Source organism: Helianthus annuus, chromosome 17 (genome assembly GCF_002127325.2).
Source record: "Helianthus annuus cultivar XRQ/B chromosome 17, HanXRQr2.0-SUNRISE, whole genome shotgun sequence".
In the NCBI taxonomy this organism is placed as follows: domain Eukaryota; kingdom Viridiplantae; phylum Streptophyta; class Magnoliopsida; order Asterales; family Asteraceae; genus Helianthus; species Helianthus annuus.
Window position 1 is genome coordinate 14,000,022 of NC_035449.2, and position 17,491 is coordinate 14,017,512.

Consider the following 17,491-nt stretch of genomic DNA (forward strand, 5'->3'; position numbering starts at 1 on the left):
AAAAAGAAAAAAGAAAAAAAAAATAAAAACACCAAACTTGTGGTGTAAAAAACTACCCCCTCGGGGGGGGGGGGGTTTAAATTTTTTTTTACGGCTGTGTTTATAATACACACATCTAGTTGTAAAAAAAAAAAATCGTGGTAAACGGCGACCCGGATGGTGTGGTTCTCGCGGTTCTTACAACTCGGGGTGGTTCTCATTCTAGCGATCCCATATATATATATATATATATATATATATATATATATATATATATATATATATCATAAAACGACCTTACTATAAAAAGAATTACAAGAACAATCCTTATTTCTTAAATCTGGTCGCACCTATATGTTTTGAGATAATACTTAACCAAACATTGATGAAGAAATGATTGACACATGTTTTGATAACTCTCACATAACAGACTATGTAGACATCGGCCTGAACAGCTCATAGCTTTTTTTCCTATATAGATAAGGAGATTCCCGATCCCTCAATCTTGAAAGAACGGAATCATATATATAACTAGATGATAGGGCAATCCATGTGACCAACTTAAGAATCAAACTCATACATATCCAAAGCACTTCGGGGGCCCTGAAAGGGTTCTCAAAGTTACCAAAAAGAAAACATGCGTCGGTATCAAACTCAAATATGTCTCCTTTTATTATATCTCCCTTCAAATTCCTATACAGATAGAAATGGGATCAATAATAGGATATGGCGTCCATGAATGATTTCTATTTTCCATATGAATATAGCATGCAGCCTTTAACTATGGGAAAGGGATGCACTGCCAATGAACAAGGAAGAACAGTATGCCACTTTTATACCCATGGCTTTATAGCCTAGTGGTATCTTGGGGGGTGAGATAAGACTTTGGACCAATAGGTTCTGGGTTCGATTCTCACAAGGGGGTTTTTCCAATATTTATTGGGTTTCCTCCTGAATTGGTGTATAGGCATTATGCCTAGTGGAGATGGATATGATCGGGTGGTTCCGCTGGTGGCACGATGATACTCCAGTGGTCCGTCAGTGATCCAAATTTGCCGTTCAAAAAAAAAAAAAAGGTATGCCACTTTTATGATTGGTTTGGTGATAATTTAGCTATTTTTCTGAAATGAGGTATTAACAGTGTTGAGAACGAATGGGAATAGTAATGGCCTCCACTACTTTTGGACTAACGACTAAGTTGCACAAACATACGGTTGTTGAAATTTTGCGAATCAGGATTAAGAAATTTTCAAATATCTGTTATACACACTATATTTAGGAAACAACCATGCGTATTTTTTTTTTGAACGGTGACTTGAGTGACCCAATGTTACATCGTCTAAACGACAGCCCTAGCCAAAATCTGTCCAGATGTTCTCTTAACCGGGTCCACGCTGGGTTGGTCAAACTTGGTTACGACGTTCCCCCGGAAATCGTACTGCCTCCACACAAGTTGTCTCGCTGAACTAACAGCCGGATTAAAACCGAGGTGCGGCTCAGGATCGAACCCCCCTCGATGGGTTTGTCACCATCATTGCCCAACCACTGAGCATAAGCCCAAGATTATATTCATCCCAACATGACACAAGTGGGAATTGAACTTCAGTCTCCATTGGAAACCCAAGTCTTCTACCACTAGGCCACAAATGGGGGATACCATGCGTATTATTATTGAAACATTTAAAAAAAATCTATAAATTATAATAAATTAAAATCATCTTAGGCCACAAGGCTTAATAATCTATATAAATACACTTAATAAATACAATGACATTTTATTATTATTTTTTTTTTGGAAAGTAAATTTCATTAAAAACTGGCTGGCCACGCCCAAAAAAACTCAGGACCACACCACACCAACTACAACATATACAAACCACTCTCTTCAAACTATGTTTCTATGAATGGATCTACATTTTAACCAAAGGAAACCTAAAGACTTCACATCGTCGAAAATCTCTTCACTATTACCTCTACCATTTGAGAAGCATTTTTCGTTCCCGACTTTCCAAATACTCCAACAAGTAACCATGACGAGCCCATGGACAATCTCCTTGGCCTTCTTAACCACTCCGACCCCTTTATGGTATACAAGAAGGTCCTTGAAAGAAAAGGCAAAGATAGGCGGGATCCTGGCCCAAACACTAAACCTGTTCCATACCCTTAACGACACTTCACATGCTGAAAATAAATGGTCCAATGGTCCACTGTTTCAATAGCTTCTCCGCAAAGGATTGTAACACCCCTAAACCCGAATGTTTATATTCGTTAAGTGTTATGATCGGGTACATCAAGAAATAAATAACTAGGTTATTCGTCCTAGTTAAAAGTATGGTAGAAACAAATAAGGAATGAAAGTTGTGTCAATTCTAATTAGTGAGAAAACTTGAGGGACCAAAACGGTTAGGATGGAAAGATGGGTTTTATTTATGAAAATCAACGCACACAAACACACACATTCGTGTGTTCTAGAAAGGAGCAGGAGCTCTCATGAGAGCTCAAGAAACCCTAAACGTGAAGAATCATCAAATCGAAGGGCAAATCAAGGTCTAAATTCATGAATGAACACGGATTAATGATCACCTTCACAAGGGGATTGTAAGGTATGTCTTAAAAGTTAGATTGGTGATCTTTCACGAAGTGGGTTATGATGTAAATTGCGAATTTGTATGAAATTGTGAATGGGTGTGTGTTAGAATCATCATATTGAACATGGGTTATGCATGATTTAGGTTAATTTGATGTTTAGAGGTGAAACCCATTTGTTTTGGTAAGGATGATGACTTGAATGATCACCCAAGTCCAATCCTTGTTCACATCTTGTTGTGTTATGGTGTATGTAATGCGTTCTTGTTAGGTAGATTGAATGTGATATGAATTTGTTGATGTTTTTGTGTTAATTGATGAATGAAAGCATGAAGTAGGAAGTAAAGCATGAAACACTTGTACATTATGCATAAATTGTGGCATGCACACCAAGTGTTTGATGAAATGCCTAGGTGGGATTAATAGATGAAATGGTATGCAAGTAATGGATGAAATCGTATAATATGGGGATATGATGTATTTGATGATAAATAAACATGAGAAATCTATTTTTATATGGAATTCATGTAGGATTTGGTTGGCCATGTTATTTAGTAAAAGTATGCATTAGAATATTGTACTCTATGTTGGAGTGGTATGATGTTTACTACATGTTTGAATAATTGCTTAATCAAAATTGATAAGTAAAAGTACACTAAATGTGAAGCATATGAGATCATTAGAATAGGATGAAGTTAGAATGATGTTGGGTTGTTAAGCATAGGTCATGGTGTTAGTTGTAGAATTATGTTACTAGAATGAACGGAATTAAATATGTTTGGTATGTGCATATAACTAGATGATCATGTGGTTGTATGCTTATTGCATCGTGATATAGTGTCATTAGTATAGTCTACTATAATGACATGGATGTATGAGGTTAAGTCGAAAGTTCATATGATAAATTGTTGACTTTTTGAAAGTCAACTGTGCATAAGTAGCAATGTTGGACTTTTGTCACAATTGTGATATTATAGAAAGTCATATGATGCGTGTTATATCCATACGTGTTATATGTGATGACACGATGAATTGTATGAGTTTGAAAGATTAACTTGTGGAAATATGCCTTATGCTTGTTAGAATTGACTAATGAAAGTCAAATGTGAAACATGAATTTGATATGATTGTTAATATGTACAATCATGTATGCTAACAAGAATGTGAATGCGATGACATGAAAGTATAGGGATCATGTCAAGATGGATGGAAGCATGGAAGGTTAACGGGTCAAAAAGAGGCGAGGAAACAGATGCGAATACGAACACTAAAGGTAAGTGATTTCCGTAATCACTTCTGTTGGGGCTGGATTTTACTATTAATGATCCTTATACGTGATCCTGACCAGTGATCCTTGTTTCTTTGACAGATAGTGATCCTCAGCCAGACTTCAGGATCAGGATCATGGGACGATATGGTGATCCTTACACTAACGGTCACTTCCACTTGTTACAAAATTATTTTGCAGGAACACCTAGCAGGATATGCCCTACATATCATGATCCAGGGACGCGCTTTTACAAATATGGCAAGAGCTAAATTGGAGATAGACGTTGTACCGGATATGGAAACTTAGCTTGATTAATGGGCAGCAATTTAGGCTAGATTATCTTTATTTCTAAAGGGGTAATGAGCTGATTAGTGGTCTATCTACCTAAAATAAGTTACCTACACATGTATAAATACCCATCTTCCTCATTCGGAAGAACACACACAACATACGACACAACTCTCAACACTTAGACACTCAGTGATCCTTGTACTCAGCTCATTATCATCCGAAGTTGTAACTACATTTTTATTATATTGAAGTTGGTGATCGGTAGTTGCCATCACCCGAGGTTTTTATGCCGGAGATCATACATTGATCAAGGGCTTTTTCCTCGTATAAATCATTGTGTCTTTGTATCTTTATCACAGAAGTGATCCTTTACTTTCATAGCTAACCAAGCATCATACCCCGTTTACATAAAGTTTGGTTACATTATCCTTGTGTGATTTTTGACCAAAACAGTTTGGCGCCCACCGTGGGGCAATTGGTGCTTCATTCATAAAGAAAATCTTTTGTTCGAAATCATTTCGAAGAGTTACATGGCTTCATCATTGAAGAACACCTCCACGGCGATGTCTGCAGTCACCTCAGCACAAGCCACTCTACCTCCTCCACCGGCAGAATCCCAGAGAAATGCTGAGAAGAGACCAACCCCTTCTTTCTCTAAACCTCCATCTTCTTCTGTTATGAATTCTTCTACTCCCAGTACTAGTGATGTGTTTGCTTTAATTTTGCAGATGAAGGATCGTATGCAGCGGCAGGATGAAACTAATGACAGGATCCTCAGGGAGATTGGAGATCTCAAAAGACAAAAGAAAGCGGCAGAGGATCATTCCCCACTGATGCCAAAATCCTTGAGTTTTGAGACTCCAATGGCCACCTCTCAGCCATCAGGGATCCCAGACGTACAGATCACAGGGGAGACGAGAGGATTACATCTCAAGTCAGCAGCAATGACTCAGACATCGGGCTCGTATTTTCAGCCAGCAGGATCCTATCCTCAGTATGTGGGATCCTTCATGAATCCGGGAGCCTATCCGGGGGCACAGCAGTTTCAAGGATCCTACTTTATTCCAGGATCATTCCAGGGCCAAGGATCCTCCTTTGTTCCAGGATCATCCCAGGTTCAAGGATCCTCCTTCGTTCCAGGATCATCCCAGATACCAGGATCCTTACAGATGCCAGGATCCCTAAAAAGTTTGCAAACAGGGAATCTAGATGTCCATCAAGGGGACTTCATTCCAATGCAGACCATTGCTTCCACTGGTCCTTCCGTTGTTCCAGAATCCCAGCAATGTGGATTCCCTAACCAGAACCCAATGGGAGGTAACACTTTAAATAATTATCCTACTACTAACCTTGGATTCATGCAGGATACAGGTACCAATCATGTTATGGCCAGGGAATTACAGAAACTAAAGGACATGATCTCAAGTGTTCCAGGGGTAGTCAAGCCTATCCCAGAAATTGCAGATGGGAGCCACAAGGTATCTCGCTTTGCACCACCAATCTGTGATGCAGAGGTACCCAAAAGGTTCCATATCCCTACCATGAAGCTGTATGATGGCACAACGGATCCAGAGGAGCATATAGCACAATACAGGGAAAGGATGGAAATCAATCCTATCCCAGAAAAGTTGAAGGAAGCATGCCTATGTAAAGGATTTGGATCCACTCTAACTGGATCAGCTCTTAAGTGGCTGCTAAGTCTTCCCCCTTACTCTATTACTTCATTTGCTAATTTAGTTAATTTATTCAATAACCAATTCTCTTGTAGTAGAAAATTTGAAAAATTAACTAGTGATTTGTACAGGATAACTCAAAATAATAATGAATCATTAAGGGATTATATAACTAAATTTAGTAAAGAATCCTTGGATATTCCCAACTTGGATATGGCTACGGCGGTTGAAGCCTTCAAAATGGGACTTCTTAAGGATTCATTATTCTATGATGATCTTGTTATGACACCTTGCAGGAATTTAGATGAAGTAAGAACTCGAGCACTCAGGTTTATCCGGCTAGAGGATGACAAGAGGATCCAGGAGAGACAAGTAGGATCCTCAAAACAAGATAAGCAAGGATCCTCCTTCAAAAGCAACAAGTTCAAATCCTACCATAGAAACGAGAACAAGAATGTGCATGCTGTCGACCAAGAGGAGGATGATGAAGAATATCCTCCAATCTCAGAATATTGTTTTTCCGTTGATAATCATGAACTAATCCTTGCAATGCAGAATCTAGGTGAAAAGGCTAGGTGGCCCAGGAAGAATGATAAACCACCCGGGACTAAAGACAAGTCCAAATGGTGTGCATACCATGAGGATTTCGGCCATCTGACTGAAGATTGCATAGCCTTAAGAAAGGAAATTGGATACCTGCTAAGCAAGGGGCATCTAAAAGAATTGCTGGGGAGAAAAAAGCAAAGGACCCAGGATCCTGAAAGGATCCCCGAAAAAGCCCCAGCACCTCCGGCAAATGCACAAGTGATCAACTTTATATCCGGAGGATCAGACATCTGTGGTACATCCTTCTCAGCGGCCAAAAGATATGCAAAAGAATCAAAAATGGACAATGGAGAAAGGCCTATTAGAACATCAAGTGTTTCAGAAGGGAAAACGATAACCTTTGACGAGGATGATCGCATAAACATCCAAGATCCTCATCATGATAGTTTAGTTATTACTCTCTTTATTTCTAACCATTTTGTCCGCAGGATCCTTATCGATGGAGGAAGTTCAGTCAACATTATCCAGCTTGATGTACTGAAGAAAATGGGTATCCCAGAATCAGACATCACACCAAGATCCTCCGTGCTTGTAGGATTTAGTGGAGAAACGAAGAAAACTCTGGGGGACATCAAACTCCCAATCTATGTGGAAGGATTACATAATTATCAGAAATTTTGTGTTATTGACTGTTTATCTTGTTGCAACGTTATCCTTGGCAGGCCCTGGATACATGACATAAAAGCGGTTCCATCTACCTACCATCAATGTGTGAAGCTCCCTAGCCCATGGGGGATAATCAAGATCGACAGCGATCAGCAAGAGGCTAAGGATTGCTATACCTCATCCATGAAGCCAACCTCGAAGCCAAGGGAGCAATAGCAATTACAGTATCCTCCGAGGAACGTCTTGGAGGCAAGGGAGCAAGATGTAGATGAAATCCTCTTGGACCCTAGTGATCCTGAATCAAAAATCTATATCGGATCAGGGATCCTTGGCAAGATGAAAGAAGACATGATATCCTTCCTCAAAAGAAGAAAATCTACCTTTGCTTGGAAACATGAAGATATGACAGGTATATCCAAGGATATTATTACTCACAAACTTGGCATTGACAGGTCTATCAAGCCAATCCATCAAAAAAGGAGGAAGTTTGCACCAGAAAGGAATGCCATTATCCAAGAAGAAGTAGAGAGACTACTTCGAGCAGGTATGATCAGAGAGGTAAAGTATCCTAAATGGTTAGCCAATGTGGTTGTTGTCCAAAAGAAAAACGGAAAGTGGAGGGTATGTGTCGATTTCACTGATTTGAATAAGGCATGTCCCAAGGATCCTTTCCCATTACCCCACATTGACTCCATGGTGGATGCAACAGCGGGGCATGAACTGTTAACTTTTATGGATGCATCATCTGGATTCCAACAAATCCAGATGGAACCATCTGACCAAGAGGATACAGCCTTTATGACCCCAACCGGTTTATATTGTTATATTGCCATGCCTTTTGGACTAAGAAATGCAGGTGCAACATATCAAAGGCTGGTAAATATGATGTTCAAGGATCAAATTGGAAAAACTATGGAGGTGTACATAGATGATATGGTGGTCAAGTCAAAGAAAGCAGAGGATCACCTAAGGGACTTGGAAGAAGCATTCGATATCCTTGATAATTATAACATGAAACTTAATCCTTCAAAATGCCATTTTGGTGTTAAGGCAGGAAAGTTCTTAGGATACATGGTAACCCAGAGGGGCATTGAAGCAAGCCCGGAACAAATCAAAGCATTAATAAATATCAAATCTCCGGCCAATGCCAAGGATGTTCAAAGACTAACAGGCAGGATAGCAGCTTTAAACAGGTTCATATCGAAATCCTCAGAAAAGTGCAAAGAATTCTACGATATCCTAAGGAAGAATAAGAAATTCGAATGGACTGAGAAGCATGAAAATGCTTTACAAGCCCTAAAAGAGTATATGTCCTCAGCACCAGCATTAGCAAAACCGGAAAAAGGAGATGTGTTATCCTTATATCTGGCGGTATCCTCAACCGCTGTAAGTGCTGTCCTTGTTAAGGATCACGAAGGTACACAATATCCTATCTACTATGTAAGTAAAAGTCTACTTGATGCCGAATCCAGGTACTCACACCTCGAAAAACTTATCCTTGCATTAATCATGGCATCCACTAAGTTAAGGCATTATTTTGAAATCTATACTATTATTGTTAAAACTAATTTTCCAATTAAGAATGTCCTCAGGAAACCGGATATGTCAGGGAGAATGGCTAAGTGGGCAGTGAAGCTTAGTGCCCACGATATAAGATACGAACCAAGAACAGCCATTAAATCTCAAGCACTAGCTGACTTTGTGGCTGATTTCAGTAGTGACCTACAAAAGGAAGCAGAATTGGAGGTCCAGCAGCTGGATGAGACCAAGGATCCTTGGATACTACACACCGACGGATCCTCAAATATCAAAGGCACAGGGCTAGGGATCCTACTAAAATCGCCACAGGGGGACATAATACCCCACTCCATAGCTTGTGAGTTCCAGGCAACTAACAATGAGGCTGAGTATGAAGCCTTAATTGCTGGCTTACAAATTGCTAAGGATATGGGGGTAAAGTATCTCGAAGTATATGTAGATTCATTATTGATTGCCAATCACTTTAATAGATCCTATGCTGTTAAAGGTGAAAAACTAACCAAATATTTAGAGATAGTCAAAGAATTGGCACTCTCTTTTGTTTCTTTTAGCTTAACACAGGTACCAAGGGAGGATAACACGGAAGCTGATGCATTGGCCAACCTAGGATCATCCTTGAAGATTCCAGAGGATATAAGTATCCCTATCATCCATATCCTGGCTCCTGCTATTGAAAAACAGGCGGCCATGGAAATAGAAGAGGATACTGCAATGATCCCTAGTGAAGAAGCCCAACCTAATTCAGGATCATGGATCTCACCGATCATGGGATATTTGCAACACGGGGAGATCCCGATGGGAGAAAATCCTAGAGCTTTCAGGATTAAGGTATCTCAATTCACAATTCTGAATAATGTATTATATAAGCGATCTCTTGCAGGACCATATTTGAGATGTATCGAGGATCCTGAAATTGAAGAGGTGTTGAAGGATTTCCATGAAGGAGATTGTGGAAACCATACTGGGGGCAGAGCTTTGTTCTCAAGGATCCTTAGAACAGGATACTACTGGCCAACCATGAAAAGGGATGCTACGGAGTATGCTAAGAAATGTGATCCTTGCCAAAGACATAGCAATATCCTTCACCAACTAGCTGAATTACTACACCCCATACCATCCTCTTGGCCATTCATGAGATGGGGAATGGATATAGTTGGCAAGCTTCCTAAAGCACCTGGTGGAAAAGTATTTATGCTTGCCATGACTGACTATTTTTCCAAGTGGATAGAAGCTGAAGCCTTTGCTCAAGTCAGAGAGAAGGAAGTTATATCCTTTATCAAAATAAACATTATAACCAGATTTGGCATCCCCTCTGAAATTATATGTGATAATGGTTCTCAATTCATTGGAAGGAGAACCACTAACTTTTGTGACAGTTGGGGAATCAAGATGATCACATCAACACCAGTTCACCCACAAGCCAATGGTCAAGCAGAATCATCCAACAAGATCATCATCAACAATCTGAAGAAGAAGCTAGGATCCAAGAAAGGGAAATGGGCAGAAGAATTACCTTATGTCCTATGGGCTGATAGGACAACTCCCAAGAATGCCACCGGTCAAACACCCTTCTCTTTAGTATTTGGGGCAGAAGCAGTGCTCCCAACAGAGATGGTGATCCCAACTGCTAGAACAAGTGCTCGTGATCCTGAAGAAAATGCTACAATCCTAGCTCAGGATTTGGATACTATTGAGGAAAACAGGGATCTAGCTAGGATAAGGATGGCAAGCTACCAACAAAGGATGGCTGGTGCCTACAACAAAAATGTCAGGATAAGGAAGTTCCAAGTCGGAGATATGGTGTTGAGAAAAACATTTCAAAATACCATCAATCCTGCTGACGGGAAGCTAGCACCAAAATGGGAAGGTCCCTACTTAATTGAAGCCGAAGCAGGAAAGGGGGCATACAGGCTGCTAACCATGGAAGGGAACTTGTTGCCAAGAGCATGGAATGCTGTTCACTTAAAGAAATATTTCATGTGAACAGGATCCTTCATGCATGTGATCCTTACATTGGAGTATCCTTGAAGGATCCCGGTGCCATTGATGATCCTCATTCTGGTAATATGCTTATCCTAAAACTATTGCATTTTCTTACTTTTTGCCTAAGGATAAGGATCATGTATCCTTCATCCTCTACTCACAAACCATTTGAGTTATGATAGTTCAGGTATCATCAGCAAATCGTCAAAGATCTCCAAAAGCACCACAGATCCTTGGGTACAACCCCAGTTATCCGTGGGATTATCCCCAGTTTCCGCCAGCAGCGCACGATGATCCTGATATAGTTCATGTCTTTGGGATCAGTACCCATTTTCGGGGCTGGCGACCTCATCGTACTGGCTATACTTGGGATCCTACGTATAATGGTGGACGCACCATACATCCGTTCCTAAGGTTTCTAACGTTTTCACGTTAGCTAAGGTTTTGACATTTTCATGTCACTAAAGTTTGGATAGTTGCCAGAAAGGGCCATACTCCAGTTTACATACGATCCTTTGGGCTTGTCCCCAGTTATCCTATGGGCTTGTCCCCAGTGATCCTCCGGGATCATCCCCAGTTATCCTATGGGCTTGTCCCCAGTGATCCTCTGGGATCATTCTCAGTTATACTTTGGGCATGTCCCCAGTTACTCATTTATCTTTTACATTGGCTTAGTCCCAAGTTACATCTCACTTTTCAGGTTTTGGAAGTCTAAACATATAAGGATCTTTAATCCTTATTAATTATCAAAGTCTTATCTATGTTGTCTTGATTGAAGGTTAGGATCCTTACGTGGATCCTCAGGTATGATCCTTGACTATTTTTGACTATACTCTTTATCCTAACCAACCCTTATACTTTGACAACCGAACCTATGATCCTTGAACTAAAACGCTTTAAGAATTTTCAATATAAGGATATTTGATCCAGGATCATATCCTAAGATTATTTAACACTTTGTCAACTCTTGTCATTTTAACAAATGTAGCTATTGAGAAATAAGAGGATTATTGAAGGATAACAACACAAGATAAGCGACAAAAGTTTAGGATTTTATTTATTAAACAAAAGGATCTTTAACCCTTTCAAAAAGTTGTCAAAATTACCTACCCAAAGCATCTACCAGCAATACGTGGCCCGTCCGCTGGGGTAGGTAAAGGGTGTCCATGATAATAGGTTCAAAAGTATTGCAGGGAAATTAAAAGGCGGCAGGATCACAACGGCTTCATCCCCCAAACAGAGGATCCCTCCACCATGTGTAATCCTACCTATTGTTCAAAGGATCCAGGATCCTTAACCCTAAAGAAACTACTGTTCAGAGATTACAGACCATAATTGTTCACAAACCATCAACCACAAACCACTACCAAAAAACCTAAAAAATTGGGCTCCGGCCTAGTCAACAATATCCATCATCGCCCAATCATGCAGCCTACACCTTCGCTGCTCCATCTCCACCAGCATCTTCACCTTGATCCTTGCCAGCATCACCTCCCTCCAGCCTTGGGATATCCTCAGCATCCTCCTCATCATCCAAGTCCACCAGCCTTGCCTTCCAACCTTCAACATCCCATGAGCTCTTGTCAAAGGCAGGATCCTGAGCCTCCGCAGCCATTTGTAGTTGTATCTTGTACATAGCAGTTGCGGCAGAGACCTTGGCATCCTGGATGATCTCCTGCTTCTCATTATCCATGTCAATCAGCCTCTGAGCAGCTTCATCCTTGGTGGCCTGGAGTTCCTTCTCAAGATCCGCTATCTTGAGATCCTTCAACACACCCATTTGCTGAAGATCGGCAATCTGACTCTCCTGGTCCTCAACATTGCCAAGATAAGTTTCAATCTCAGCAAGTTTCTGCAAACAAAAGAAATAAAGACAAGCTCGGAATCAGGTGATCCTCGAAAGATACTAGATAACCAACAGGGGCAATGATCCTCACCTCGTTCACATAGTCAAGAAATTGCTGACGAAGGAGAGGGAATCCTTGGAGTTCATCAGAGGCTTTCCTCTTTTTTCCCTTACCCCGAATGGACGCTTTAGGAGCTGAGACTGAAGGGCTGGCAGCAGAAGCTTTCTTCTTTGAGGAGGTGACATTGGCAAGGTCACTAATCCCAAACTTGGAGGCAGATTTAACAGACCTGGCAGACTTTCCGGCACCTACACCATTCAAAAACAAGATAAGTTCCCTTGTTAAATTAAATACTTTCACATAAAACTTATTTTCTATGAGGATACTTACTTGACATTGTGGCAGATGCAGAGGATATCTCTTGAGAATCTTGGATAATAACCTGGAAACTTCGAACTTCAGGATCAAGCTTCTTGAAAGCTAACACTCTCTCTTTGGCAGCAGGGGTCAAGTTTAAATGAGCAACGGAGATAGCTGCATAAAAAGACAAAAAAGAAAAGACATCAGTGATCCTCATCATACGAGACAGGACTGATAGTGATCCTTCAAGGATCCTCTACCCTACCATGAGTGACCCATTCCTCGGGCAGATCCTTCCCATCCGGGATGGAATCCCTCTTAACAAAGAAAAACCGATGTTTCCAGTTTTTATCATTCTTGGTAACTTTGAAGATAGGGTGATCCTCCCCAGATTTCCGTTTCAACAAGTACCGGTGAGAACCAAAGGTGGTGAGATCATAGAGCTCAGCTAACTCTGACATCCCCAAATCAATCCCTTCTTGCTCGATGATCCTCTCAAAGGTATATAGAACCCTCCAGATCATCGGCATAGCTTGGATAAATGAGATGCCGGTAAGAGAAAAGAAAGATTGGGTAAATGTCGGAAAAGGATATGAATACCCGATGAGGAAAGGAGTAGCAGGAAAGGCCACCCAAGTGTCCGAAACAAAATCACTCAGAGCAGTAGGATCAAAGGGTTTGAAAACAACATTCGCTGGGAAACAATGGCGAATCTTGTCTATTTGGATATCGGTAAAACAGCACCTCTCCATAGGAGAATCCTTGATAATCCCCTGGCTTTTCAAGGGACTATCCTTCTTAGAGCCTTTGTGCGGTGAATTCCGAAGAAGCATGTTCGAGACAAAAAACAGAGTAAAAGCAAGAAAGAACAGAGCAAAGAAGAGAAAGAAGAAAATGATACCTGATCAAAGCCTTCGGTGACGATTATAAAGGGAGATACTTCGAATTTAAATACAAAGTGATCCTAACCCTATCTCCTATTTATAATGATGATTCGCAGGGATTGTCACATCAGTGACGTAAATATCATAACGGCTAGTCCATGTGCAACGGCTAGTAAATCGGAATCGTCCGTTAGAGATAAGCTCAAAACAAAATATAACTCATCCATTTACATTTAACTCCTTATATTTTGGGGGCAATTGTTGGGGCTGGATTTTACTATTAATGATCCTTATACGTGATCCTGACCAGTGATCCTTGTTTCTTTGACAGATAGTGATCCTCAGCCAGACTTCAGGATCAGGATCATGGGACGATATGGTGATCCTTACACTAACGGTCACTTCCACTTGTTACAAAATTATTTTGCAGGAACACCTAGCAGGATATGCCCTACATATCATGATCCAGGGACGCGCTTTTACAAATATGGCAAGAGCTAAATTGGAGATAGACGTTGTACCGGATATGGAAACTTAGCTTGATTAATGGGCAGCAATTTAGGCTAGATTATCTTTATTTCTAAAGGGGTAATGAGCTGATTAGTGGTCTATCTACCTAAAATAAGTTACCTACACATGTATAAATACCCATCTTCCTCATTCGGAAGAACACACACAACATACGACACAACTCTCAACACTTAGACACTCAGTGATCCTTGTACTCAGCTCATTATCATCCGAAGTTGTAACTACATTTTTATTATATTGAAGTTGGTGATCGGTAGTTGCCATCACCCGAGGTTTTTTATGCCGGAGATCATACATTGATCAAGGGCTTTTTCCTCGTATAAATCATTGTGTCTTTGTATCTTTATCACAGAAGTGATCCTTTACTTTCATAGCTAACCAAGCATCATACCCCGTTTACATAAAGTTTGGTTACATTATCCTTGTGTGATTTTTGACCAAAACAACTTCGTAGTACAAGTAAGTAATAAAGTGTTGTAATGAATTAAATATGATGTTTGAGGTCAAATATGTGTTAAGGTCTTTCGTCGTAAATGATGGGTTTAAGGTTGACCAAAATGCCCATGATGGGTATTTTGGGGTAAACGAACTTAAAAGTGGTTTAGAAGCAAGTTATTCGATTAGAGTAATGTTTTGGGCAGGTATGGAAGTGGGGATGATGGTTTGGTCAGTCATAGACCAATTAATGCGCGAATACCCTTAACGGGTCAAATAGTTAGAAAATAGTTAAGTCGAATGTATGTAAGTTAAGGATTTCCGTAATCCGGAGGTAAGATTTTATGTTCATATGATAGAATGTGAATTTACAAGCATGTAGGAAGAAACGGGAGGTCAAACGGGTAAACGGTTCAAAAGTTACGTGCGTTTTAGTGCGTACGGACGACGAAACGAACCTGCAGAAAACTGCAAAAAACTAGAGGGCGTCGCCGACGGGTAGGGGTACCCAAAGGTGGGATCCTAAAGAATATGTAGTAATATGGTACCCAAAGGTGGGATCCTAAAGAATATGTAGTAATATGGTACCCAAAGGTGGGATCCTAAAGAATATGTAGTAATATGGTACCCAAAGGTGGGATCCTAAAGAATATGTAGTAATATGGTACCCAAAGGTGGGATCCTAAAGAATATGTAGTAATATGGTACCCAAAGGTGGGATCCTAAAGAATATGTAGTAATATGGTACCCAAAGGTGGGATCCTAAAGAATATGTAGTAATATGGTACCCAAAGGTGGGATCCTAAAGAATATGTAGTAATATGGTACCCAAAGGTGGGATCCTAAAGAATATGTAGTAATATGGTACCCAAAGGTGGGATCCTAAAGAATATGTAGTAATATGGTACCCAAAGGTGGGATCCTAAAGAATAAGTAGTAATATGGTACCCAAAGGTGGGATCCTAAAGAATATGTAGTAATATGGTACCTAATTGTGGGATTCTAAGTTAAGAATTTCCTTTACGTATATAGATGTGTATGTATGTATGTATAAAGGTATGTATGAGTGTATGCGTGTATGTAAAGATGTAAGAAAGGTATGTACGTATGTAGATGTGAACGTACGTATGTATAAAGATATGTATGAGTGTATGCATGAATGTAGAGATGTAGGAAAGGTATGTATGTATGTATGTAATTGTGTATGTATGTATGTGTAAAGACATGTATGAGTGTATGCATGTATGTAAAGTTGGAGGAAAGATATGTATGTATGTAGATGTGAATGTATGTTTGTATGTAAGTATGTATATAAGCATGATTTAGACACGTTGAGTGTTAACGTTTTAATGGTGTACCTTGAGAATGAAAGGTAATGCAGGTACATTACTGAAGCCTCACCAGGGAATGGATACGCAGATGTAATGCTTAAAGTTTGAAAAATGACGAACAGTGAAGTGTTTGTGAATGAATCTTGTTTATATAATGTGTGCTAATGTATGAATGAATGTGGTGAGTGCAGGTTGTACGAGTCACGAGGATCTTCAAGGATTAGAGATCGAGGATCGAGTCACAAGACAGATTGTACGGAAACGTTGGTGTTGAAATTTAGAAAACCCATGTCATGCATTTAATTGTAAATGAGTCAATTGATGACTTCATGTGAAAAGGTTGTATTAAAATGAAGTTTTAAGTAAGTCAAGGTAATTATAAGGAAAGAAAGTTTATGGCTTGAACTTCCGCTGCGACTTTTAGTCAAATACGCATTAGGGTCTTACAAGTTGGTATCAGAGCCCTGGTTTGAGGGAATCAAGTACGAGAAGGTAAGTACTTGAACTCAAACTTGTGTGCTCTTGAGATAAGAAATCCGTACAATCCAAGACTCGATCAAGATCCAAAGGTAAAGGGTTGATGAAAGTATGCATTTATGTATACGTATAACAAAACTGACGGTTTTGTATGTGCAAGGTAAGCATAAGTGTTGGAAGAGGATGATCCGTGAATGCAGCCTAGAATGAATACTAAGGTAGGTAAAGAGGTAATGAGACAAGTAGGCAAATGAGCCCAGGTATGTGAATTTAATGTAAGGATGTAAGCAATGGTAAAGTCCATTAAAGGAAGGAAAAGTTTTAAATGAAAGACAAGGATTGTATGTAATGAGGTACTGAAAGTGATACACGCGCCGAAACCTAAGTCTACGGACATAAGGTGACAATTACATGAAGGCACGAAACTACTATGTGGATTGTGTACCTGGCCAGTACACGAGAAACGTATGACGTTCGTGAGATTATGATAATTGTTACAGGTATGTCCGGTAGAGTTGAGTAGCAGGCGGGCGTGTGGGGGGAAATGGGAATTAAGACTCTCGGGAAGTTGAGAGTACTATGTAGGAATGAAAAGTATGAGTGATAAAAAAAAATGAAGAATGTTGAATCCGTAAGAAGGTACGGATCAACAAGATATGAATGATATGTATGAATGAAATGTTTGAATCCACGAGATGGATTCAAGGAATGCAATGTATGAATGAAATGATTTGAATCCATGAGACGGATTCAAGGAAAGAAAGATATGAATAATATGTCTGAATCCGGGAGATGGATTCAGGGAATGAAAGTTATGAATGCAATGTTTGAATCCGTGAGACGGATTCAAGGATGAAAGGCATGAATGATATGTTTGAATCCGTGAGACGGATTCAAGGTATGAAATGCATGAAGAGAATGTTCGAAACCGCTAGACGGATTCAAAACATAGAAATAATGAAAGGTATGGATGCTATGATTGCGTCCGAAGGACGGATTTAAAATATAAAAAGGGATGAAATTAATCCACATCACAATGTGTCGACAGTTTGACCATGGTTGTGTCAAACGAGTCATACGGATAAATGTAAAG

At 39.9% G+C, this 17,491-nt stretch overlaps 1 long non-coding RNA gene across 2 annotated transcripts; it reads left to right on the top strand.

Moving 5' to 3' along the window:
- Window positions 1–2,438: 2,438 nt before the first annotated feature.
- Window positions 2,439–16,322, top strand: LOC110922498. Of its 2 annotated transcripts, none has more exons than XR_002583202.2 (3): window positions 2,439–2,582; window positions 3,750–3,838; window positions 16,113–16,322. It is a non-coding gene; the product is annotated as an uncharacterized LOC110922498 (long non-coding RNA). The 2 variants fall into 2 exon arrangements; XR_002583201.2 differs by having other exon boundaries at window positions 3,755–3,838.
- The last annotated feature ends 1,169 nt before the right edge of the window (window positions 16,323–17,491 follow it).